This window comes from Corvus brachyrhynchos, unplaced genomic scaffold (assembly GCF_000691975.1).
Source record: "Corvus brachyrhynchos isolate BGI_N302 unplaced genomic scaffold, ASM69197v1 scaffold12, whole genome shotgun sequence".
In the NCBI taxonomy this organism is placed as follows: Eukaryota; Metazoa; Chordata; class Aves; order Passeriformes; family Corvidae; genus Corvus; species Corvus brachyrhynchos.
The window spans coordinates 2,597,121-2,622,808 of record NW_008237885.1 but is presented as its reverse complement, the minus strand read 5'-3'; the positions used below and the strand labels follow the sequence as shown (position 1 = coordinate 2,622,808).

Genomic DNA, 25,688 nt, shown 5'->3' with positions numbered 1-25,688 from the left:
CATCATGCCTATGAATAATTCTGGCAACATTTTAAAGCAAATTAGAGTATGGCTTTATGGCATTTTTCACACTATCCTCACACAGAAAGGATTATAGATGTCAATTATTTTGTCTTTTAAAGAGAGAGATGAGATTCTCTGTGCATTTCTTGATCCACTGCATAGATGGAAATGCTGTTATGATGAGTTTACAAGACCTCTAAGGCTGATTAATTGCACATAAAATAGTAGTATGAGAGCATCCTGTTAAGAACAAAGAAATTATAAAATGATCCAGATGCAGCTGCATCCCAGCATTACTTCATATGCTGTCTGTTAAACATCTTGCAAATGTTGTTGACTCCTCTTGAATGCAGTTCTTGTTAACCGTACACTAATCCTATTTGTATTCAGTGGCTATGTAAATTTCTTTCTGTAGGGTTGGGTTTTTTTTATTTCCCTGGAAAATTGCAGTTGTATACAAGAGATCCTGATGATGTTATTCATATGAGGAACCAATATATTACACACAAAGAGGCATGACAATCAATGCAAAACAGTATTACGAATCTCAGGTGGACGTCTGAGACAATCTTATAGCTTAAAAGAAACAGAATAATCTCTTAATAAACTTTTTCTCTGAGTATAACATTCAAAGCATATTTTATTGCTCTACCCAATGAGCATTGTATGTTTTCTTGTACTTGCTGTTCTGTTACTGGTTGTAACATGTGTCAGTACGTTGACTTTGTACATTAGTTCTGACCTGGCAAAAGACCTAAAAACCTACTCATCTTTAAATCTGAGGTACTAATTCAAAACTAAGAGCATCACTAAAATATTCTTCTAAATCAGGGCCAGAGTCTCCACAAATAAAATGCAATATGAATATTGAATTTGCAGAAATAGATTTTTCCTTTTTAAAGTGAATAAGATTTATTACTTTCACAAAGTGTTTTTGGAGTGTTTCACATAGAAAGAATAAGTATTTTTTCTAGAACCAGTGATTCATGGCTTCAAGCATGCCAGTGCAAGATGGCATTGTTATCAGAAGTAATGTTAAATAATAAGTACTCAGAGAGTGCTGTCATGCTCATTGTTATGACAGATTAGTAAGGATTAGAGAAAAAATGGTTTTATTTTTTTGTTATATAAATAAAAAGAAAAAAGATTGCAAAGTCTAAGTCCTTCCTATTTTAAACTAAAACATTTCTTTTTGAGGCTAGTGTGCTCAAGAACTGGGACTACTAGAATATTTGTATAAAATGATTGAAAATATACATGATTGAATTATGTAACCTGATGTTTTGTTAAAAATGAGATTTTCTAGTGTTTGAGAGAAGCCTGCATCTCTCTAATGCAAGGTTTTGCTCTTTCATTGTGTCATGGTTTAGGAATGGTGTTCTCCAATTTAGTGCTCCCACTAAAACCATGGTGGCTGCTTTCTCCCTCTCCTTGTCCCCACTTCCCACTGTGGGTGCCTGGAGAAGAGAATTGGAGGCACAAAAGGTAAAAATTACGGGTTGAGATAAGAATAATCTACTGGAAACAACAATGAGGTAAGAAAATGAGTAGTAACAGCAACAATACTAGTAACAAAAGTGTACAAAAGAGAAAGTGATTCCCATGCAAAATGCTCACCTCAGAGCCTGACCTGACCTGACTGCAGCCACACTACCCTGACTGGAAGAGACCCCTTCTCCTGGGAATAGGCTCTCTTCACCCCACCCCTATCAATGATGTGAGGTGGAATAGAATAACCTCTGTGTCCTTGCCATGCCCCCTCCTGCCTACTTCAAAAAATTAGCTCTGTCCTGGCTGGAACCAGGATACATTGCAAACACAAAATTAAGATTGACTTTTGGATATTACACAGATGCCATTAAGGCTAAGAATGTTAAAACAGGTAGAGACTAGGGTGGTTTGGTTTGAGACACCAATGAAGTGGGTTTCCTTGAATACTGAAACTACTCAGTAGTTTCTAAAAATTAGGACTCTGAAGTGCTCATTCTCTGGGCATCTGGATCTTCTAATTGCACTAAATTACTATCTGGAGACAGGTGATTTTTTTCTCTAGAATATGCAAACCTTACTTTAGGAAATTCCAAACTATCCAGAGTACAGCCATGCCTATACTTCCAATCTATGTTTGTTTCACTAGGGCTTGCAAGCTGACCTGGTACTTTGCAAAGTTCTTATCCTCCTTATTTCAAACTTATTTGCCAATTTACACCTAACAGTCTCAGAGCATTCTTCTCCCAGAACAGTTAGGTTACATGAACACCAGGTTGGGGTGTTTTGAGAACCAGCAGCTTGGTGATTAGAGGGGAAGGATCTTAGAATAAAGCTAGTTTTGACTGATATGTCCTCTCTGACTTCTTTGTTTTGTTTCTCTTACATCAAGCCAAGCTAAAAACATAGAATTCTTATTGATTAATTATGAATTGTTCTATCTACAAAAATCAGTCTGCTGGCCTTAAAAGAACAGAGTTGGATCTCTGTGCAGAGAAACCTTATGACAGCATGGGTATAGTGAAAGAAACCCAGCTTTTTAAATGATTGTCTGTAAAATACAGAGAAAAATTGAGAAGGAGCATAGGGCACTCCCTTCCCATGTGGGAAGTGCATAAATTAGTATTTTATTTCTGAAGAATAGCAGTTAGCAACTTCCTGACTCAGAAAGGTTACTCTAGATGAAAAAGGATTGAGTATTGACAAATAAACATTAATTGATCATAAAATGAAAGGATAAAGTTGCTTAGATATGACTTGGTGTTACTGGGTTGTATTTAGTCCAGTCTGAAAAAGATTTGAGCACATCCTAGTTTGATTTGAAAAAGTGTTCCCAGTATCCATGTGTCTACAATCCAAGAAAGATACTGAGTGATGAAGACTCAGAAGAATGTCATAATAATATTAAGAAGTAATTAAAATAGGTCCCATAGGAAGAGAATGAAGGAGTGAAATCTACTTCTTTCAGAAAAAAGAACTGCATAAAAGGTGGTTTAATCATGGATTTTACACACACAAGTGTGGAACAGCATTTGATGATGGAAGAGGCTTTCTCCTAATTGACTAAGATACATAAAGATCCTCTGGCTGGAAGCTGAAACTACGCAAATTCGGGCTCTATTCACTACACACATTTTTAATTGCGAGGGTAATTATCCATAGAAACAGCTATTCAAAGGCTATGATGGCCTCCCTAGCACTTGTAGTTTTGAATATTAAATTGGACATTTTTTGAAATAGCTTTTTCAAAAAGCTCTGCTGTGTTTTTAACCTAGTTATTTTTTGGCTGTGTTTTGCTAGTCTTGAAATCAGATGGCTGCAATGGCCCCTTCTGGGTTTAAAATTCTACCAATATAAAGGGAAAGTACTGAACTTTAATAAGTGAAAACTTAGTCTGATCAAACTAATTTGCTAAATAGTATGGCCCCACTTAGAGCACCTAGATAAGACAGCACAGAATGGGTTCAGTGAGGGACATCTGTCGTGAAGTAATTTTTGTAGCATTTTGATCCTATGCTCAAGATAACTGAAAGACCCTCACAGAATAATAATAAACTACTACTATGTAATACAGTAGAAGGTATGTAAGCTGTATAGACTGCCTGATATTATTATTAATCATAGAAGCATATAATGTCTTGGGTTGAGAGGGACCTTAAAGGTGATGTACTTCCAACACCCCTCCCGTAGTCAAGGACACCTTCTACTAATACCTAGGTGCTCAAAGCCCCATCCAGCCTGGCCTTGAACACTTCCAGGCATGGGGCATCCAGAGCTTCTCTGGGCAACCTGTTCCTCATAACCCTCACAATAAAGAATTTCTTCCTTATATCTAATATAGCCCTACTTCCATTCAGTTTAAAGCCATTCCCCCTTGTCTTATCACTACTTGCCTGGATGTAAAGTGCCTCTAAATAGTTCTTGTAAGCCCCCTCTAGGTACTGGAGGGCTGCCCTAAGATCTTCCCACAGCCTTCTCCTGTCTGAACAATCCCAACTCTCTCAACTCTATTAATACTGATAATCTGTAGTTTTATAACATATGTAAGACCTCTGTCTTAGACTACAGACTGTATGTTCTGGGTACTATACAAATGCAGATTTTTGTTTCACAAACTCTGTATGAAGGTACAAATATCCATCTTGCTTTGTCTGCGTACCTATACCAGGACAAACCTCTTCAACCAAAGCCTATGCCTCATGTTGTTTCTAATTCAGGGATATTGTATTCCATCCAGGCTAAGTGGGTTTTAACAGCTGTGCCCATGGCCCATGAAATAAAAAAATCCCTTCCTATTGCTTTTAATTTCATAATGTAAAATAGTTCTTTAGATCATGGAGGACATAATCTCCAAGACCTCATCTCCAGGGTAAGACTGTGATAAGATGTAGGGCCTTCCTGTTTACTGAACAGGAGCTGTGGAGCTGTACCGCAGAGTATAACCTGGATGTATGCAGCCTGCTGGGAGTTTCAAAGCATACACAATTTTGGAAAGTGTACTGTATTCTTAAAGAAAGCATTAGAACAATAAAAACTTTTTGATTTTGGTATAACCTTTGCTCGAATGAAAAGAAAGAACAAAAACTCCTCTTTCAGTACAGTTAAACATTTCCAACAGTTTAGCCAAGTAGGAAATGTCTTTATTCAAATTCCTCCCCCCTTCAAGGGGGCTGGTTAAAAACTTTTTTTTTTGTTGGAAAAATCATGTTGGTACTTGAGAAACCCCTGTTCTATCTGAAGTATACATATTTCTTGTTCAGTGGGTCAGTTCTTGCCATGTTAGGTGCACAAGCTGTGTGCTGGGGTTAAAAGGGTAGAATGATTATGGAATCAACTGATCTAGAAAGATGTCTCCATGGAAGGCAGATTAGCTTAAAAGGTATTTTGAATATGCATTTAGCATCGGTGACTAGTCAAACACAGATATTTGAATCAGAGGAACAATTTTTTATTTATGAATGTCAGATTACAAAAATAATTTGAATTTATGACACTAAGGTTTAAACAAACATCAACCTAAATGTATGCCTAAAAGTCCTTATGAGCATTTAAATAAATGACGCCATCCTTGATACTTCAGAAAACCAGGTCACTTATTTTTGCACCAGTAATGATACAGGAGATTTGAAGAAGGCATTTGTTATTAAAGAGCTTGCATAGAGTACTAAAATGACTTATGTAAATGGCATTTGCAAATACATAGAACCACAGAATGGTTTCAGTTGGAAGGGACATTAAAGATCATCTAGTTTATTAAAAGTAAATGTAATCCATACTGGAATGTGTGATGCTGTATCAAGTTGAACATCTTGTTGCATTTGCCTCTGAGTAGGAAGCATATAAAACTTTGTCTCTCTGCTTATCCTTTTTAGCACAAAAGGTGCATAATAAAAAATTTGCAATGTTTGTATTGTTTGCTGAGAAACAGCAGGGATTTTTTTTTAAGTTGAGAGCAAGACAGAGACAGGGCTCTGTCAGAGACTGTAGACACTAAATTATCATATATTTGGAAATACTCAATAATCACTTGTGTGCAGACTTCTCTAAAGCTTTTGTGAATGCTCTAGGTGCAACATCAAACTTAATTTTATGTTCTCTGCTCATTATAAAAGAGAATAAAAGGTTGAAATTATTGAAAAATATGCAGTTGGCTTCAAAACAGTTACTCTTCAATGCATTTAAAAGAAGTATTTGAAATGTCATTAAATATTATCAAAGTAAAAGACCAGTTGTTCTTTATAGGGTGTTTCTTAAGTAATCTACACAGAAACAAGGTAGGAAGAAAGGCAAATAGGTAACTATCTTAAAGTACTCAGATAATGTAATTTCAGAAACATTTATGATTGTTACATATTTGTTTATTTTCTTCTGCATTTGTAAGTTTGAAAAAGAGTGCTAATGAAATAAATGTTAATGCAGGGAAGAGACAGACAGTGGCTGATTTGAAGTAAATCCCTCCAAACATATTAATAAAGCTTAAAATTTTGGCCTGTACTATTCTCAGAGCTTGTGGGGGCTTATTTTCAACACCAGCACCTTAAAAAGCAGAACTGCATGTGTTGTCATCTTGTCCACCATAGGACATGGAAACAGTATTAGGTAACCTTTAATACTGCAGGATGTGGTTGCAGTGGTCTTTAATGAGGTTCAGGCTGAACTTTCCTATATAACCTTGGGACCCTTCACTCTCAAGCTGTCTCTGGACAGGAGCACTAATTTTGTTTCATTATCCTAATATGTTGCTCTGTTTACATCCTGCTTTTCAGCAAAGGTTCAGCTGTGGCAGCTGGCAGCAGATTCTCTGGGTTGTGGCACGCATTAGTAACTGTCACTTTTCAGCTCAGACCTGCATAGTTTTCTGTTTCCAGATGGCTCTGTTAAAGCATTTGGGTTTGTGGCTGGTTAGTTCTCAGGAGCAGTGTGGGAACAAAACCTTTGCACGATGAGGCTGAGGTATCAGCCTGGGTGCTGTAGAAGTAGCTCCTATCCAGGACAGGAGCCTGATGACACTCTTCCACTCTTCTGCTCTGTGCCTGAGAGACCTTTTTCTTTACACAAGAGTCCCAGATTAAAGAGGCAGTTAGCAGTTGTCTCCCATGAACAGAAATGCTCCTGGAGCCATGTCCTCTGCTCTGTTTGGAAAAGACTGATGAGAGCTGAGGTCAGATGACAGCTGAGACTTTGCATCCACTCTATGTATCAGAACTTGACTGGGTGGCACGTTTGCCTTGTTGTCTCCAGGCATTTCAAAACAGATGCTTAAGTTCCTAGCAATCAAATGGTATGCACGCAACAAATTAGGATCTAAACCCAAGCTATGCCCACTGTAAATATATTATACTGTGGTAAATATCATAAAATTATACATATATATAAATAGTTATCTAAATTATAACACTGCAACGGTGAGATAGCCTTTAGTTATCAACCAGGGCATTTCTCACTTCTAACATAATTATTTTTCTTGTAACCACCACCTCCTTCCTCTTTTGCATGTTTGTATCCTCTCATGTGAATTTTCTTAGACATTGAATCCTCTGAGAATATCCTTTTCCTTACCCATTTCATTAGCTGTACCCCCAGCCTCTGTTATTTTCTCTGCCCCTGTATTGTCTCTTGCCCTTGACTGCAAACACTCTGTTTGCAACTGGAGAGTAGTTTGGAAAGTATCTTTCACACTGTGAATAAGCTGTATTAAAAGCATTATTTTTCCAATATAATGTCCCTTGACACAGAATTAATTTATGTTCCTGGAGTGCTTTCTTGCCCTTTCCTCTGTTTCCTTTCTGCTATGATACCACCCCTCTTTAATTAAGACTTTATGCCCTCTCTCCTGTTTGTTTCTTTCCATCTGGTAATTGGACATTAATACATTTATCCAATTAAATATCAGAGTGGCCTTTATGACAAGTGGGGCATCCTAAAGTCAGTAAAAAATTCTCTGATGTCTGTTCTTCCGGTTTCTATACTATCGACATCCTCTTGAAGTCAATGTTTCCCTAATCACTTTCCAAACTATGGATATTACTATTTTTCTGTTGTCTACACATATTTTCACTTAGAGAAATTTGACTCTTTTAATTCCTTTCTTGTGGGCTTCTCAAGCATTAACCTCACTCTCAAGTGCTGGATTCTGCTCTTAGTTTCAAACACCAGAAACCAGTTCAGAGTTCACATCAGTATCACTATTCTGTGCTCCAGATGCACTCTCCTCATGCTCTATAGGTTGTCAAGGTTGGTAAAGAAATCAGAAGGAATTGCTATTATCCATAGATAAACTGTGGACTTCACTCCTCTGGATTTCATCTGGTCAATTGGCAATAAATAGACCCACTTTCCAGAAACTAATCCTACTGACCTCACTGATCATTTTGTACAAGTGTTTAGAGAGGGACTATTCTTCGTAGTTATCCCGTGTTGAAAACCACTGTGCTATTTACAGGTTCCTGTCTGGTGCTTTTTTTAAGGTTAACAGAATTGAAGCTGTTTCATTTCAGTCAGAAGAATACTGAAGATAATATTACTTAACTTCAAGATAAAACTATTTTTACAGTATCAGTGTGAAACACTTTTGGTCTCACTTTATCATTTTTTGCCATTCTGCACAAGGAGAAAGGGCAGCTAATGTAGTATTGCTATCCTGTTATTCCTTCCTCCTACAAAACATCTATTTCTGCTGGAGGTGGCAGTTAACATTGTTTGTCCCACTTTACCTCTATTAAAGTAGCGGGAGGAAATCATGTGTCCTGGGGAAGCTGCTCTGTGTATAGCCTCTTTCTCTATTAAGCGAGTGGGTTGCACTTGAAGTTATAACATGCTTGCTTTCTTCCACTTTAAGGTCAGTGGGACTGCCTGATTGATAAATAATGTCTTTGTCCACTACTTTCATGCAGTTCAAAATCCAACTCATCAGAAAGGATGAAAATCAGGAGCAAATTGAGTCTGCTTGTCTTTCTTTTTTTTTCATGAAGAACAGTAAATTATTATAGTAAAATTATATGACTATTTGTTATATTATTAATGCTACTTGCAAAACAGATTGCCTCAACAGGAATGGCAGAATGTGATACTTTATTTGCAGAATGGGAAATACATCATGGTCATTACAATTCTGTTAAAACAAACCTTCTAGTAAAAAAAGATACACAAGGAAATTATGAAAGGAACTTACGCAAATAATCAGAGAGATGGAGCACCTCTCCTAAGATGAAAGACTGAGAGAGAGTTGTGTTCTTTCAGCCTGGAAATGACAAGGCTCTGAGGAGAATTTATTGAGGCTTTTTGGTATTTAAAGGGAGCTTCTAAAAAAGATTGGGTGAAACTTTTTAGTAGGGGCTGTAGAGATAGGACAAGGCATGATGGTTTAAAACTAAAGGAGGGTAGGTTCAGAGTAGACACAATGAAGGAATTTTTTATTATGTGGGTGGTGAAATGCTGGAGCAGGTTGCCCAGAGAGGTGGTAGATGCCTCATCCCTGGAAACATTTTAAGTTCAGGCTGGATGAGGCTCTGAGCAGCCTAGTTTGCTTGAAGATGCCTCTACTCGTTGCAGGGAAGTTGAGCTAGATGACATCTTCCACTAGACTAGGTTGCTCAAAACCCCATCCAACTTGGCCTTGAACACTTTCATCCACAACTTCTCTGGGCAACCTATTCCAGTACCTCACCACCCTCACAGCAAAGAAGTTCTTCCTAAAATCCAATCTAAGTCTGCCCTCTTTTAATTTAAAATCATTACTCCTTGTCCTATCACTATACCCCCTCATAAAGAGCCCCTCCCCATCTTTCCTGTAGCCCCCCCTTTAGGTACTAGAAGGCTGCTTTAAGGTCTTCCTGGAGCTTTCTCTTCTCCAGGCTGAACAACCCCAACTCTGTCAGCCTGTCTTTGTAGGAGAGGTGCTCCAGACCTCTGATCATCTTCATGGACCTACTCTGGACTCACTGCAACAAGTCTTTCTTAGGCTGACAACCCCAGAGCTGGATGCAGTACTCCAGATGGAGTCTCACAAAAGCAGAGTGAGATTATATCCTCCCTCGACCTGCTGGTCACTATTCTTTTGATGCGCCATGGGGCTGATTGTCTTTCTGGGCTGTGAGCACACATTGCTGGGTCATACTCAGTTTTTTATCCACCAACATCCCCAGGTCCTTCTCTGATGAGCTGCTCTCAATCTACTCATCACCCAGCCTGTATCCACGTTTGGGATTGCCCCAGCCCAGCTCCTTACATTTGGTCTTGTTGAACTTCATGAGTGAAGTTCACCTTCACTCTTGAAATTCACCTGTCCATGTGTCCCCCTATCAATGCTGAGTCCAAGTGTCAAGGCTGCCAAGAACTTTCTGAATGGCATTCCTTCCCCCTGGAGTATGAACCACACCACACAGCTTGGTGTCATCTGCAAACCTTGCTGAGGGTGTCCTCAGTCCCACTGTCCATATCACTGATCATGTTCAACAGCGCTGTTCCCAGTACTGACCCCTGAGACACACCACTCCTCACTGGTCTCCACCTAGGCATCCAGTCATTGACCACAATTCTGACTGTGACCATCCAGACACTTCCTTATCCACCAAGAGGTCCATCCATCAAATCCTTGTCTCTCTACTTTAGAGAAAAGGATGTTGTGCAGAGCAATGTCAAATGCTTTACATGAGTCCAGGTAGACAGCATCAGTCACTCTTCCATTATCCACCAGTGCTGTAACACTGTCATTGAAATTTGTTGAACACCATTTGCCCTTAGTGAAGCCATGCTGGCTGTCACCAACCTGTCGCCTCTCTGTTTTCCTTGTGCCTTACCATAGTTTCCAGACGGTTCTGCTCCTTGAACTTGCCAGGCACAGAGTTGAAACTGATTGGCCTGTACTTTTTCCTTTAAAAAAGTAGGGCTATATTTCCCCCTTTCCAGCCAGGGGAACTTCACCAGCATGCCCTGACTTCTCAAATATGATGGCTAGTGGCTTAGCAACTTCATTACAAGTTCCCTCAGGATCCTTGGATGCATCTCATCAGGACCCATTGACTTACATACTTTTAGGTTCCTTAGATGGTCTAGAGCTCGATCTTCTCCTGTGGTGGGCAGTAATTAATTCTTCCAGTCCCAGCCTTTCAGTTCTCTGAATTGGGTGACATGGTGAGGGCATGTGCCAGTGAAGAGTAAAGGGAAAATAATTTTTGAGTCTGCAAGGTTTATGTCCACAATGGACAATAAACAATTCCAGTGATGGTTTCTTTCAACATATGTGTATTGTCACTCATTTTTCTACTCACTCAATGCCAGGCTTCCACAATCTGGAGGGGGATCTCACCAACTTTGAAATAATTTTTTGCAAACTTTATCTATTTTACTTGTTGATTGGATTGTGTGCTATGACATCTGGAACACTAACCCCAGCTGTCTTTGTAGTCAGTGCTCATGTGTCATCAAAATTAGGAAAACAAGCTTATTCATTTACATATTTTGCATATTCATAAACCCACCATTTTTCTCTATCAGTAAACGCTGGGTGCAGAAACAAATGAGCCTGGATCCACTGATTTTAAAGGACCTGACATGACTGACACTAGCTGGGGAAACCCAGCCTGCTGTGTTTAGCTCTGGTTTACACCGAATCACATAAAGCCAGGAAACATGATGTGGCAAGTGCTTAGAAGTGTTTTAAATCTCTTGAGAAGCTTCTGCAGAACAGTACTAATTTCAAGTCTGTGAAACATTACATGCAAAAGAACTGGGATCAAGCAAAAGCAGCACTGGACCCACGAAATAAGCCTGAAAATTATTTCCAGCAGAGGATATTGGGACGTAGCTAGTAAAAACTGCCACAGGATCTGAAGTTACACTGCTGTGGCCACCGCATAGGTAGAATGGGACCTCCAAGATACATTTCTGTTGGAATATTATTACTTGATTTATTTTTCATCTTCCCCTGCAGCTGGAGACTCTCCCTCAGTTTTAATGAAAATAAAAACACAGCTGGGTAGGAACATGATCTCCTGGAAAACAATGAATTCTTCACACTTCATGGAATAACATAAATAAAGAGAACCCACAGTAGGGTATCAAAGATTACACAGAGGAGTCAGTGACTGACAAAAATAAAGTAAGGACCTCTAGCTGAAAACACAAGTTTGGGGAAACACAGTCTCACGGGAGGTTTTTCTGAGGAATAATGAGGGTGGCTCCAAGCACAGTTTCCTGGGGAGGGGATGAGGTGAAGTGTATAAGTGCAAGTGCACTAATGTGCAGGCTCATGTTGTTCTGGTCACCTGCCAAAGCCAGGACACCCCTGAAGCATTTGATAAGGGATTCAGGAATGGTAGCTGTTGGCAACCAAATAACCAATCCTCATGGACTTTACTGCAGATGTTTTTCCATGTGCACGTGTGTGCATTATTTACAAACATGCACATGTGTTAAGACTGTTTGTATAACTATCAAAGGTTTAACAGTGTAATTAAATAGGTGGAAGTACTGTCTTACTGATATGACTGCTTGATATATTAATAGATTTAAACATGGTTTTTATAAGAGGACATTATCAACTTGAAATCTCACCTGCAGATCAAAGTATTTTTACTGTTTAAAGGCATACATTAAGATACGATAGGTATAAGGTAATAGAGATTGGAATATTTCACCTGTTGTTCTGTTTATTTAGCGCGTGTGACAGCATTTCATATATAATGGGTTTCCCCAGTTACACAGTGTCACCTTTAGTTGTAGGGATCTTGTTCAAAACAAAGAGAAAAATCATTCTCAAGGGAAAAATTTTTGTGTCTTTCTCTTTTTACTACCTGTCCTCAATCCAGATTTATTTTAAAACCTGGCTCCAAATGAAAGCATAAAAAAGCTGAGAAAAATTATATTTATTTGCATGCTTTGAAAAAAAACATTTCTGTAAAGTTCTCCTCTAAATCAGGCCCATTGCCAGGGTAATTAATGAGCAGATGCAGTCCTTGGAACTACTTTTAACTCATCTCTTGAAACTGATTCAATTTTAACTTGATGATCTCCCTTTAATGGCGCTTTCTATAGAGTCAGTGCTAGTTAATAGCAGTATTCCCGGTTTTGCCAGGAAATGGTTTCATATAAGGTATTTAGGGGATATCTCAGACCTCATGTCAGATATTATGATACCTGAGAATTTATTATTACCTTCTTAAATGCAGTAGTCCCTTGAATAAAATTGTGGCAGTGCAAGTGGCTCCAGCCACTCTGTCTCCTGAGGAAAACTCATCCAAGCAGCTGTGGTGGTCAGCAACCCAAGTTATATACGAAACTTTTAGTCATGGTGAGAACCCATTATTCCCTTGTGTCTTTTGCATGTTTTCTCTCAATGGGTTAATGTTCTCCCCTCCCTGTTTTATGTATGAGGTTATGTATGTTCATTTCCCCTCTTTAATATGTATCAGTTCTAGAAAGTTCTTTGTTCCTTGACACCCCATTGGATCCGTCCCTGAGTCCTTCCTATGTGTTGTTCCCATTGGTTTCCTTGCTGTCAACCCCACCTACCTGTCCCTATGCCATTGGCTGAGATCCCTTTTCCCGCCTACTCTGTACTCAGTATAAGCTCCGTGGTCCCTGTCAAAAATTTGGCTCTTTGTCCCTGTCCTTCACTGGAATAAACCTGTGTGGAACACAGACAGAGAATCCCCTCTCTTTCTTCTTTGCCTTTGTGCCTTCATTCCAGCAACAGAAGGAAAACTCCCTTGGGTGAGGGGCTCTGCCCCTTCCTTTTGTGTGTCTCAGCAGGGATTGCTGTCTTCGCGAGGGCTTGTAGCATTGACCTCAGGCTTCCTTTGTCAGCGCATGAGGGGTAAACCCCCTTCAGCTTCCTCTCAGCTGCTAAAACCTCTGACAAAATCTTGGAAATGTGAAAAAGAAAAGTATTCTTTTTCAAATATGTGGAGCTATCGCAGGAGGAAATAGCACTCATTGCACATTTAACCATGCAGCTCACATTTCTTCCATTTTTACAGCTGAAAATGAGCCTTGTCCTATGATTATGATATCTTCTGATCCTTTTTGTGTGACAAAAGGGCATATTTAAATTTTATCCATCATGATTAACCAAAGCCAAGCCTCAGGAAATGCTTGTATTTGCTAGAGGTGACCTTTGGTTTATACCAGGAAGAAACTGTGGCTTTGGCTCTCCAAGGGTGGACTGCCTTATAGAAGCAGAGCTGTCTCCGTACAGCTGTGTTTGAGATCTGGTTTGAGTGTGGTAATGGTTCAAAAATGTAGAGGAAAGGAGGCAAGCAATTCTGAGAAGGACATGAACTGAAGTTTATTTTTTCTTTAAACAGTGTGAGATTTGGCTCTGCTCTGTACCTCCACAACTGAACCTTTATTATACTCTCAGGAATGATGGTTTTACTGTCAACTTCCCAGACAGTTTTTCAGCAACTTCTCTGGCTAGTTTTTCTCTTCTTTCTCATTTTTATTGACTCTTTAAAAGAAGACTACTATCATTTCTAGCCGTATCTAAAATTCTCAGGTCAAAGAATTAGAAGAAACCATTTATTTTCCCCCTAATTATATCCCTTATATTGAATTTTTGGCTCACTTTAGGCAAAGTCTTCCCCAAATTATGGAATATAACACTGTTATTTGTAAATGGGGCAATTGTAGTTTGTCAGCCAATTTGTTGCAAGCAATTTGTTCAGTAAGATTGTGGGAGGAACGACTGTGGAGTAAATGAGCTGCATGGAAGAGAGTAATGGGAACAGGCTATGAATTACTTTGCTGTGAACAGAAAGGCTTCTGTTAATCTCTTCAGAAAGAAAAAAAAAATCAGTATTTCTACTTCCTATATGGTTTGTTTCCTTTTTTTTTTGAGATGTAGTTCAGATCTCAGAGACCATTTGCCCTCTTGGCTTTAGTTAATGTCTCTATTTTATCTCTGTATTTAAAAAACTGACAAATCTCCAGAGATAGGGGTAGTCAGGAAGGGTCTTGAACTGCTTCTTCAGCTTGGCTTCAAAATAATAATAATATTAGAAAAGTGCAGTGTTTCATTATATAGCAGTCAAACTACTGTCAGTCAGATAAAATACGAATTTTGTGTTCCGGTTTCAAGTTACATAATAAAAAAAAGAGAGAAAATGTGAAATACTTCTTTAAATTATATTTTTATTTAAATTAATTTTATTTTAAATTTATTTTATTTAAATGGCACACTTTAAAAGGCTGTTTGCTTTAGCAGATTCAAAATACAATTTATGCATTATGTTTGCTTTGTAGCATTAGGCTGCCCACAGCAATTACAGCCAACAGCTGAAGTAAAGTGTGTTGTCAAGCAAATAGTGAAAGAGGGAATTAAAGGGAACACCTGTGTCTTGTTATTAGAAATCATATCCATGCTGGACTTGTAATATCCTAAATAATACAAATTTAGCTAGAAGTAACAAAGCAGATGGAAACATCTGTATATTGTATGCAGTGACAGTTATTGGTAGAGTATCTGGCCCTGGTTTCCCTCTCAGTAAACATTATTTGCATAGTAGTTTTCATCCTTTGCATCCTTGACTTGTGAAAAAAACTGATGTTTGATGAAGACAGAATAGTTTATATTAGAATGTTAGTACAGGGAGACAGTCTGGTCCTGATACAAATACACAGGTACAGATGTAAGTCATGTAAATGTCCAGTACGGACTTACAATGAACATTCTAATGGGCGTAAGTGGAAAATACAACATTTAGACTTTCTTGTTGAACATTCCACCTTCTCACTAAGTAAAAAACTCAGGAGAAGGTGTTGCGTTGCCAGGGATTGTTGAGATGTCAAAGAGCACATCAAATGCAGCCAGATTGCCACATCACCATAAGTGAAAGACAAAGGAATTTAGTTCTCCCTGACATGAAGTGTCTGTCCTGGAGGCACAGAGCATGCAAGCAAACTGTCCCATTCTACTCTGCGGTCAAAGGACTACGGCAGCCATTCAGCTGGGCAGGTGTCAGTGTCTTTTAGTTTGATCTCAGTATGTCTGCAGCCTCCAGCAGCTCTGTTGACTAGATCCTTCTCTGGCTGTTATGGGAGCTTGGACAGATTTCACGTGCAGACACATAGGTGGTAAGACATTTTAAGCTGAATGTCTGAAACCCAAAGTTGAATCTTAGTTTTGTAGTTCCTTTACACACAGATTCAGTTCCTAATATGAAAGGATTTGCAGTATATCGGCCACCATAACTCTATGTTAACTTTTAAGAGAACTCAGATGTCACCTGACTATGGTTGGAAAAGATGGTTTTTCTGCTAATACCTACACATTTCATTTTTGTACCTACACATTTTTTTACCTAATGTCTTCTCAAGCCAAGCTTTCCTTGTAGAATGGAAAGAAACCCAAAAGCAGGAAAAAAAAAACCCAAACAAACACCCCCCCCCCCCCCCCCCAAAAAAAACAAAACAAAAAACTCACCAAAACAGATTATATGCAATGGAAGAAGCTAGAGGACCTTTAAAATTAAATTTGTGGCTCTTTGTAAAATCAATTTGAGTGAAAATTCTGCAAAGGAGAATTCTTTAAAAGTCTCCCGTCTGTATAAAATACTAAAAGAAATCCAGTGCAATAAATCTTTTAGACCCAGATTTTCTTTTTCATCCTTCTAAGATGTATCATAAATATGAACTCTTTTTTTCAGTTGGAAGGCATTCTGTCAGCAGGATAAGATGGTTGGGTGCTGGGTGCATTGGACCCAAATATCTCAGATGCTACAATGATAGATGCTAAACCAAAGTTTGAGACAGATGAAGTTAAAAATACATGGAATTATGATAAAATTCTTTTCTGTGAGTGCTTGATGACAGATATTATGCATTTTGGCATGTGAAATTTTTCCAAGATTATGTATTTGGAGTGTGACTCAGAACTGACTTCTTGCCTATATGGACAAATGAAGCTTTTAAATTGCTCTTCTCCTTCATTCTAGGTGGTTTATACCTTATGCTTCCAAAGAAAATATTGCCTAATGCACCTGTCCAATTGTGGAACTTCTGACAAAAAAATTTCTTCCTCAGATCATCCATGCAATCCATTATTGCTTCATCTTTCTGAATTCATTTTTATAGCTTTTTGCGTAAGTGTAATGTTTTTTGAACTTAGTGCTGTTCCTGTAAATAGAGAATCCTTTTTAAATTGTCCCAGTGTAGTTTTCTCAATGATTTCTTACAGATGATCTACAAAGATTCTCTTTTGCTTAATTTGACACTTTGAGTTGCTAGCTGGGGAGTTAGCTTTGAGTTGGCTAAGCACTCTCACTGTAAGAGATTCTTGTGATGCAAGAAGAACAGTCATTTTAATTGCAGAAAGAGTAAGTTATTTTTCTGTAGCTTTTCCCCTAATTCTGCTCACTGTATTAGTAAGAAAGTAAGTCACACACTCTTCTATTCTTCATCCAGTTATTGAGCATGTTATGTAATAAAAAGGAAACATAGTACTAATGAAATTACATTTCCTAATGCATTATTCACCAATCTCCAGGGTTTTAATGCTAGTTTGTATTGCTAAACACTTACTATATTCATTATTTAACATGCAAGAAAAATGCAGATAAACCAGGCCATTTGGGTGATAAATCAGAAGGCAGAGAATGTGAATTAGGCAGGGAATGTCTTTTCGTATCAAATCTTACTATGCTCTCTCACCAAATTTTAAGAAACTCTGCAAAGACAAAGTCTCTGTTTAAAATAAAACAAAGCAAAATAGCCTTGCATCTGTTGTATTCTCCCCTGTTTAGCGTCTTCCTTGTTCGGAACGTAGCCATGATGCTCTCCTATCTTTAGCTTCAGAGAGTACCTCGTTATTTCTGGCCTTGCTTACTCTGCATTTCCAAGGCACTAAACACCTTCATAGATCTCTTATTCTCTGCATATAGGTTGCTCATACAATGACAGTTGTCGACAGATTCTGCCTGTAAGCCTCTGAGTATGTTTTTTAAATCCTTGGTGACAACCAACCTGGTAAAGCAGTTAGGCAAGAAAACTATAGAAAAGGAAGAAGAATTAAGAGAAAAAAATGCAAATGCTTTCTCTAATCCAGCAAAGGTTACTGTTGGAAAGGGGAAATTCAAGTCTTCAGTGTTTGTATCACTTTTGTATGGTAGAACCTATGATTCATATATCACATGGTGCCTAAATGTCTCCAATAGTGACACTATCCAATTACACTTTTCATGGAAACTAGGGGTTTCATCCAGACCCTGTGCCATTGGTTATGGATGGGCTATGCTTACTTACAGCTTGAATAACCAATCTTCCTGTTTCAATTAGGGTGTAACACTCCTCTAAGGACTTCAGTCTTCTAAAGCTTAAATATTTTGAGATGCGCATGGTGGCTCTTGTCCTAGAGACTGGTGTGCCATTTTTTATTTAGTCAAGAACCAAATTTCCAAGATATTTCTTTATTAAATCACTATAAAACTTAAACTTCTTTCCACTTGAAAACTCTTTTCATGTGAGGTAGTATGTTTGAGGCTGTCATGTGCTTTGTCTTCAGAAAATCTCAGGGCAGAGTGCCATGCCATTCCTGTATACAGGTCCTTTCTGCCTTAGTTTGTCCCATCATTATTTCATAGAATCACAGAATATGCTGCTTTGGAAGGGATCCATCAGGATCATTGAGTCCAGCTCCTGGCCCTGGGCAGGACACCCCAGGAATCACACCATGTGCCTTAGAGTATTGTCCAAATGCATCTTGAAATCAGACAGACTTGATGCTCTGAATATTTCCTTGTTACAGTGCTCAGCCACCCTCTAGATGAAAAACCTCTTCCTGATATCCCTGCAGAAAGACCTCGACAAATCAGAGAACTGGGCAATTGCCAACCACATGAAGTCTAACAAGGGCAGGTGCTGCATTCGGCCCCTGGTCCAGGGGCGGCCTCTGTCCTGTTTGCTCACTAATTGTTCACTGAAGCCTCGGACACAGGTGAAGGTTTGGAAGATGAAACTGATGGAAAGCCATGGATTTGAAGGAGAAAGCCTGGAGATTCCAGAAGGAAAGCCTGGCAGCCTGCCATTTCCTTTGAAATATACGCAGTCCTATGTACATATTCACAAGTGTGTCCTGGGAAAAGAGGAGCTTTGGACAGAGCCTGGAATTGTCTCAGTTCCAACAGTTTGGGAAGCAAACCAAGAACAAAGGACTGTGAATTTATCTACATACAAGAACCACATGGCAACTATGGACCAGACCAGGAGTGAGCTCAGCCCCACAGCTCTTCTGTTCTCCCAAACTTGTAGATCAGAGTGCTGAAAAATATTAATGCATTCTGGAAAAACACTGCTAAATCAGGGTACACGTTAGTGTTCTGTGTAACGTATGCTCTAGAGAGGATCCACATGGAACCAATGAGTGATCCAAACATCAACATGAAGCCGATGAAGAGCCAGATCCAAACCCCTGTTCTTCCTAAGCATCCATCACTGTAGCTGTCTCCTCTCACCTGTGCATTTGATACAGCATTTGTCATGAAGAAGGCCAGCATGGAGAAGATCCCACAGGTGTGGAAGGCATGGTTCAGCTGCTCCAGCTTGGGATAAACCACAGCAACGTCAATCATGATCCACCAGCCTGTGAAACAGCACCCCGGCCATGATGGAGGTGATGGCGTTGCAGCGCTCGCTCCAGTCAATGCACTCACACTCCAGCCAGCGGAAATTGTCCAGGAACCCTGCCATGGTCACGGCTCACACTGCCCTGAGCTCTTCCATCAACAGCCGTGGCTGAGTGCCTGCTCCTGGGGGCGGGAGGGATTTAACAGCTCCTCCTAGTTTAGTGTCATCAGAAAACTTGCTTAGTATCCCTTCCAGTCCTGCACCCAGGTCATTACTCAATATGTTGAAGAGCATGGGGCCTAAGATGGAGCCCTGAGGAACCCCACTAGTGACAGACTAGTGACAGGTCACCAGTCCGATGTCACCCCATTCATGGTAACCCTTTGTGCCTGTGAGCCAGCTGTCCACTGATCTCATGGTGTGTTTATCTAGCTGTGTGCTGGACATTTTGTCCAGAAGAATCCTGTGAGAGACAGTATCAAAAGCTTTGCTGAAGTCCAGGAAGATTGTTTACTGCTTCCCTTGATCAGTTAAGTGGATTATCCTGTCTTAGAAGGAAGTCACGTTCAACAAAGAAGAAGCCGCTCCGGCTGTGACCAAAGACTTCATTGTCTTCCAGGTGTTTTTCAATACCTCCCAGAATAATTTTTTCTATGATTTTCCTGGGCACTGAAGTGGGACTCACATCTCACTTGTAGTTTCCAGGGTCCTCCTTCTTACCCTTCTTGAAAACTGGGACAACGTTCACCAGCTTCCAGTCAGCTGGGACCTCTCTGGATTCCCAAGACTGCTCAAAAATCATCAAGAAAGACTTTGCAATATCAGCCAGCTCTTTGAGGATTCTCCAATGAATCCCATCAGACCCCATAGATTTTTAGGGATCCAGCTGGAGCAGTAAATACCACATAAGTTCAGGAACAGCTGAGAGTTTATCTTTCTTGCAGTCATGGTCATCCAGCTCAGAGCACTGAGACTTGCCTCTGTCATCAGTGTGAACATGGAGGCGTAGAACACTCTAAACACCTCTGCCTTGCCTCTGTCCCTATTTGCAAGGACACCTCATCCTGTATTGGCCTGATGTTATTTCTACATTGCCTTTTGCCATTAATGTATTTGAAAAAATATTTGTTGATATTTTTGTTCCTGTAGTGATCTGAATTATATTTTACTCCTCTGTGTGCCCTTTTATGACCTTGGTGTGTTTTCTAAAAATCCACTGTTTGTTGACCTATGTGTCAGAATACTAGCTTTCACCTGAGAATATGTTTTTAACCTTTGTAGTTAATGGGGGGAGGTGAGGAGGAAATAACCCCAAACCACAAATTGTGGCTGCTCTAAGACCCAGAGATTCTAAAACTCAAAGAGGAAGAACCCAAAGTCATCAGCGTTTTATCCAAATGTAAAACATAAAAAGCTGTTCAATAAAAATGAGCCTGATTTTGGAGGAACTGACCCACAATTGCTGAATGATTGCTGAAGGCTCCTGGCTATCGAGGCATCAGTGGGAGCACCTGCAGTGGAGCCCCTGCTGTCCAGTTAGCCTACTGCCAGTTTTTCCCCATGTGGTGGTACCAGGAGAACCTGCAAATTCTCCACTGGGATTCCTGCTAGGTAAGTGTCAATATATTTCATTTTGCAGGTGAGGTCCAGAGCAAATTATATTAACAAGGAGTCCCAAAATGGGTATTTGGGAAGGACAGCATTAGAGCATAATGATGGATATTGCAATAGATATGCTAATACTTAATTAGATAGTCTACTTACAGACATCTCTATAGCAATCATTACGAGACCAGCTGTGTTCTGATTATATCAGCAATCTGAACTTTATCAAATCATTAACTTATGGTATTAGTAATTTCAGGAGAGAATCACAAAATAAAATGGCTGGTATTGCTGTTACTGTAATACATGACATAGTAAAGTTGCAACTGATAATTAACCATGTGATCAATCTTTATTAAGATTAACACCTGTATGTTTGTCAGCCATGGAGGATTATAGTTTTAAATAACTCAACAGTTATAGGAATTGATACTCTGGTTGAAATATAATCTCTCAGGAAGAAACTTTATAACTGTGAATAACACCCTTTGGGAAGCAAAGTGCAGTGCATGGGTTACCATGTACCTTGTGAGATAGTTGCAGGCGGTACATGAAATAACAGGGCTCCCATTTGGCAATGTCACCTGGAATAGGTGCCAGAAAAACATGTGCTTAGCAGTCCGTGAAAGAACTTGTACAAACCTGGTGGGACTTGTGTTCCAGAAAATATCTACAGGGTGTCTGAAATTGCTATAATTTAGGAAATCTGGAAGGATGTGGGTTGGAAAGCACACTTTTTTTCGCTTTCTGTCAGCTGCAGTGAAGAAGATGTGTTTTGCTGTGCTGATGGATAGTGCACTGGACTGGTGCTTTAGAAATTCCCATTAGTACCTACTGGCATCAGGTCTGGAGGGCAGCACTCAGGTAGGGCTGCAGCGTGGCGTTTGTTTCTCAAAATCCCTTGTGTTGTTACTCAGGAGCATTCTTTTCTCCCTCACTGGAACTGAATTGCATCATTTAAGGTTACAGATTGAGTCAGCTTTCTGCTAACATTCCCTGAGTGAAATGTACCACTTCTGACAGAGTGTTAGACTGACAGCAGTATAAGATGAAGCCATTTGCTTATCCACAAAAGTTTCTGTAGAGTCAGTGTCACCACATTTGCTAACACATGTATCTAGTCATGGTTTGATGTTTCTTTTCTACACTTGGAAAACACAATGTCTAAAGTGCAGCTTAATGACCCATAACCTGCTGGTCATTCAACTTCACAACAACTTCAAGTCTGCAGCAATCTGCACCTGTATTTTTTTGTGAAACAAAAGAAGCTGATTCATTGAACTGAGACCATTAAATCATTTTATGGATGTCCCCAAACATGCCTTGCTCTCAAATATCATGAGAGAACTAACCTTGTGAAGGATAAGTCACAACATTATTCATTGCTCTACTTCAACACATCCAGTATTTTTCATGTTGTCCTGTTTGTAACCTTCCTAAAAGAAGAAAAGGACAGCATGATTGTTAGCATATTCCCAGTCTACATCGTCATTCAGCTCTTCCTCATTTCATCTTTAATATCTATTCTTTTAATCCAGAAAAAGACTTTCTTTCCTGTCTGCACTCCCTGAAAGATATTAATTCAAAATCACATTAAGGCAAAAAGCCCAGGTCACTCAACAGGAATAAAGATATGAATTTCCACTAATCACATTCTCTCTTCCAGCACTGTGGTTCCCCAGTGAAATGAAAAGAGCCAAACATCCCACTGGGTCTTTTATAAAACTGTGCTAACATTACATAATCCCAAAGGCACAGGAAAGTGTGATAAAACTGCAAGGTAAAGCCTATGTTTTGTCTGTTCATGAGAAACCTGATTACCTGTGACACTCAGGCTTTTCTCTCATGCTTGAAAATCCTTCTCTCCTTGGAATTTAGCAGAAAATTTCTGACCATCATTTTGACACCTCAGTGTCCAACTGAAAAGATGACTTCCTTGCACATCTCAGGCTGGCAGAGCTTGTTTTTTTGGTTGACAGTGCAAAAGTGCTGTCATTTGTAAATTTCCTGTCTCAATTTTTTGTTTGGCAACAGATGGGGGTTTTGCAATTCTGTTACTTTTAGTGAGTATTTTTGTGAATGTTCTTCGGTTTAAGTGAACCAAAGGCAGTCACTGCTCAGTGGGTATTGTGGTACTTGCAATGATGCTGGCAGGTTTTTGTGACTGGGTGGCATAAACGTTCATATTAAAGAAACTCTTAATGGCCCTGAGCCAATAAAATGTTAATAGAAGTCTAACAGTAAGAGCCAACACTGTCTTAGTGATTTCAATAAGATAATGCAACAATTAATTGTTTTCTGGATTGAGACTAGAGTGGATTGCTGCATATAGATCAGACTGAGATGCATTCTCCATAGTTTTTTGGTTTTTTTTTTTTTTAACTGTTAGCATTTTTTGTGTACATTTCTTGGGAGTGAAGAACATTTCTAGATGCCTATGCAAACATTTTGTTTTGCCTAATATATTTTCTAAGAAAGGAAGAAAGATCAAAACTACCACATCCCAAATTAAATTTGCAGTTACTATTTAAAAAATGCAAAAGGATGATTCTTGTCCTTTTACCACTCAACTAAAAGCTAATCGTTCCTCTGCCCTATGAAAACCTATTATCTCTTCATGTGGAGTAGGTGACTAAAACCATGAAATTTGAGGAAAACTACTTAAAAAAAAAAGGAGGATGGTGGATTGCCTGAATACCAGATTCTTAGTTCCATTCAGATGCCATAAACAAAAAGAGAAAGAATATTTATCCCTAGGCAGAATATCAGTTTACTCTCCTAAAACTAAGACAAGATTCCTCTTCACATTTCATTAAAAAAACCAAAAAAACAACAATGAAAGTCATCTTTCACTAGTGACAGAGTATTTTGGTTCTGCAATGAAGTCCAACTCCAAGAAGGCTCATTCCAGGGAGTACTTTGTGCATACTGTTATTCCCATTAGCAGAATTAAACAAGGTCCTTAAGTTCACTGGTTTAATACTGTGCTAAATAGTTTATTACTTTGATTCAAAATGGAAGATGTTTGAGAAGCTCTTGAACAGGATTTGGGAAAGAAAGTTCTGAAGTTACCTTGCATCCCATAAATCCCATCTAAAGATGGCTCCAGGATCACTAAGGGACATTGTAGAAAAAGTAAGCATCCTAGGTGTGCTTGAGTACTGATGTGAGGGGCATGCATGGACTCTGAGCACTCTTCACACTGTTCAGCTTCAAATTCTGTCTATTTTATTACAGTTATAATAGGAAATAAGTTCACCATATACAACCACAGCAATGGATTGGCCTGTTTCATAGTTTCAAAGAAAAATGAATCATCTTGGAGTGAAAATTACAGTTGAGGGTGTGAGTTCTCTTTAAAGATGTCCAGACACAAGAAATGCTGTGCACCATTACTTTGCAACAGGCTTTGTGGCTTTTTTTCCTTCTAGCATTTGTGTTTCTCTTGTTAGTCTGCCATCCATCCCAGGTGCCACTGCAGAAATGAGCAGTTTGTGAGTGAAGAAAAAAGAGAAGTTATCATCAGGGAGATGGCACAGAAATCCAAAAATATGGAATGGAATAAATGGCAAAATCTTCTCTTTGTTTACAAGCCAAATTTTAGCTAAGGAAATCAACTGCAGCTTGAAAAGTTTCCTGCCAGAAATTTCTGCAATCAAATCAAAATTCAAACCTTGTCTTGGAGACCCTGTGATTTTATTGCCACTCACTTGAATCCCAAGTAAGCCACCAGTGTCTAAACATTTCATACACCAGGCAATTTGTCAGATTCTGAGGATGACACCATAATTGCCATAGCATATTTTTTGTACTGAGTAATGTTTTCTGCACCTCATTCAGTACTGTGTATTCTGCATGCAAGTAAGCTCTAATATTAAGTGCTTTGATGAAGTACTTCTCACCTTATTTATAAATAACTTAAGAACAATAGGGGCAGATGGGGGTGAGTTAGGGAAGGAGCTTCTGTTTCCAGTAAGTAACATACGAAAAAAGGCAACCATTTCCTGGGTTCCTGCAGACAAACGAATTTCCTTTCATGTTCACTGAATACCAGCTTTGAGCAATACTGGTACTGGGAAAGGCAAGGCAGACCAAAAGATAGTTGATAGGAGGGTACAGCCCCTCAAAACTCCATGAAAGGTGTTTTTCCATATGGTGGTGGAATAGATGCATGTTAAACATCATGGCATTTCTACGTGTTCATTCCTTTAATTGATTCTCAAGTTTTCAGTCAGTTGAAATATGGCCTTAAAACAACTCAACATTAATGTGACCCGGACATAATTAAAGCACATTTTGTAGTCTGTTGCAGATGTCTTTGTTTGGTTTTTTTTTTTGGGGGGGGAGGGTTATATTGCTCGAATTAGGAACCAAGTTTTAGGAATACAAGGAGACTTGCATTATCGTCTGGTTTTGTAATGAGTTTTTTCGATATCCTTTTCAAAGGATGTCATAAATCTGAGTTACCTCTGTTAAAGTGTTAAAATGAAATTATTTAGCCTCATGACTGACCCACAAGATGTGTCTTTGCATTTTATCATGTTTCCAGCAATTTTCCCTTCCACCTTGCTGTGAGGCAGTTGTAGGACATGTGCACATCATCTTCTTTCTTCCTTTAAGTAGGGGAAAAGTCACAATGGTTTCATGTCACAGAAGTAAACCAAGAAATTATTCTTTCAATTGTGGGAACTTTTTCTTGCAAGACTACCATAAAACTGTAGGAAAGTATGTAGTCTTCTGAAGTAAATTGTAATTGAATCTATTCAGATTATCCTAAGCAAAATTGTTTTCCTATATTCTAATATCAGAAAGCATGAGGAATTTTAGTTGCTGGGACCACACACGTGTACATATAGTGTTCTAGTGTTATTAGTTGTTTTAAAAAATGGAACATCCAAATGGTTAGGTATTTCATATGACACAGGTGGCAGCCATCTTAAAATCTTTAGCATTCCTTCAAAAATTATGGTAGGTTTTGAAACAATTCTGCTCAAAACTTTGCGCACATAAGTAAAAATTAAAGCTAGAGTGCT

At 39.0% G+C, this 25,688-nt stretch overlaps 1 protein-coding gene and 1 pseudogene across 1 annotated transcript in view; one reads left to right on the top strand and one right to left on the bottom strand.

Moving 5' to 3' along the window:
* Window positions 1–25,688, top strand: part of GPC6 (glypican 6) — a 527,821-nt gene that overhangs the window by 206,840 nt on the left and 295,293 nt on the right. The gene's annotated exons all lie outside the window — the stretch shown is intronic.
* Window positions 18,537–19,264, bottom strand: LOC103614470 (annotated as a pseudogene).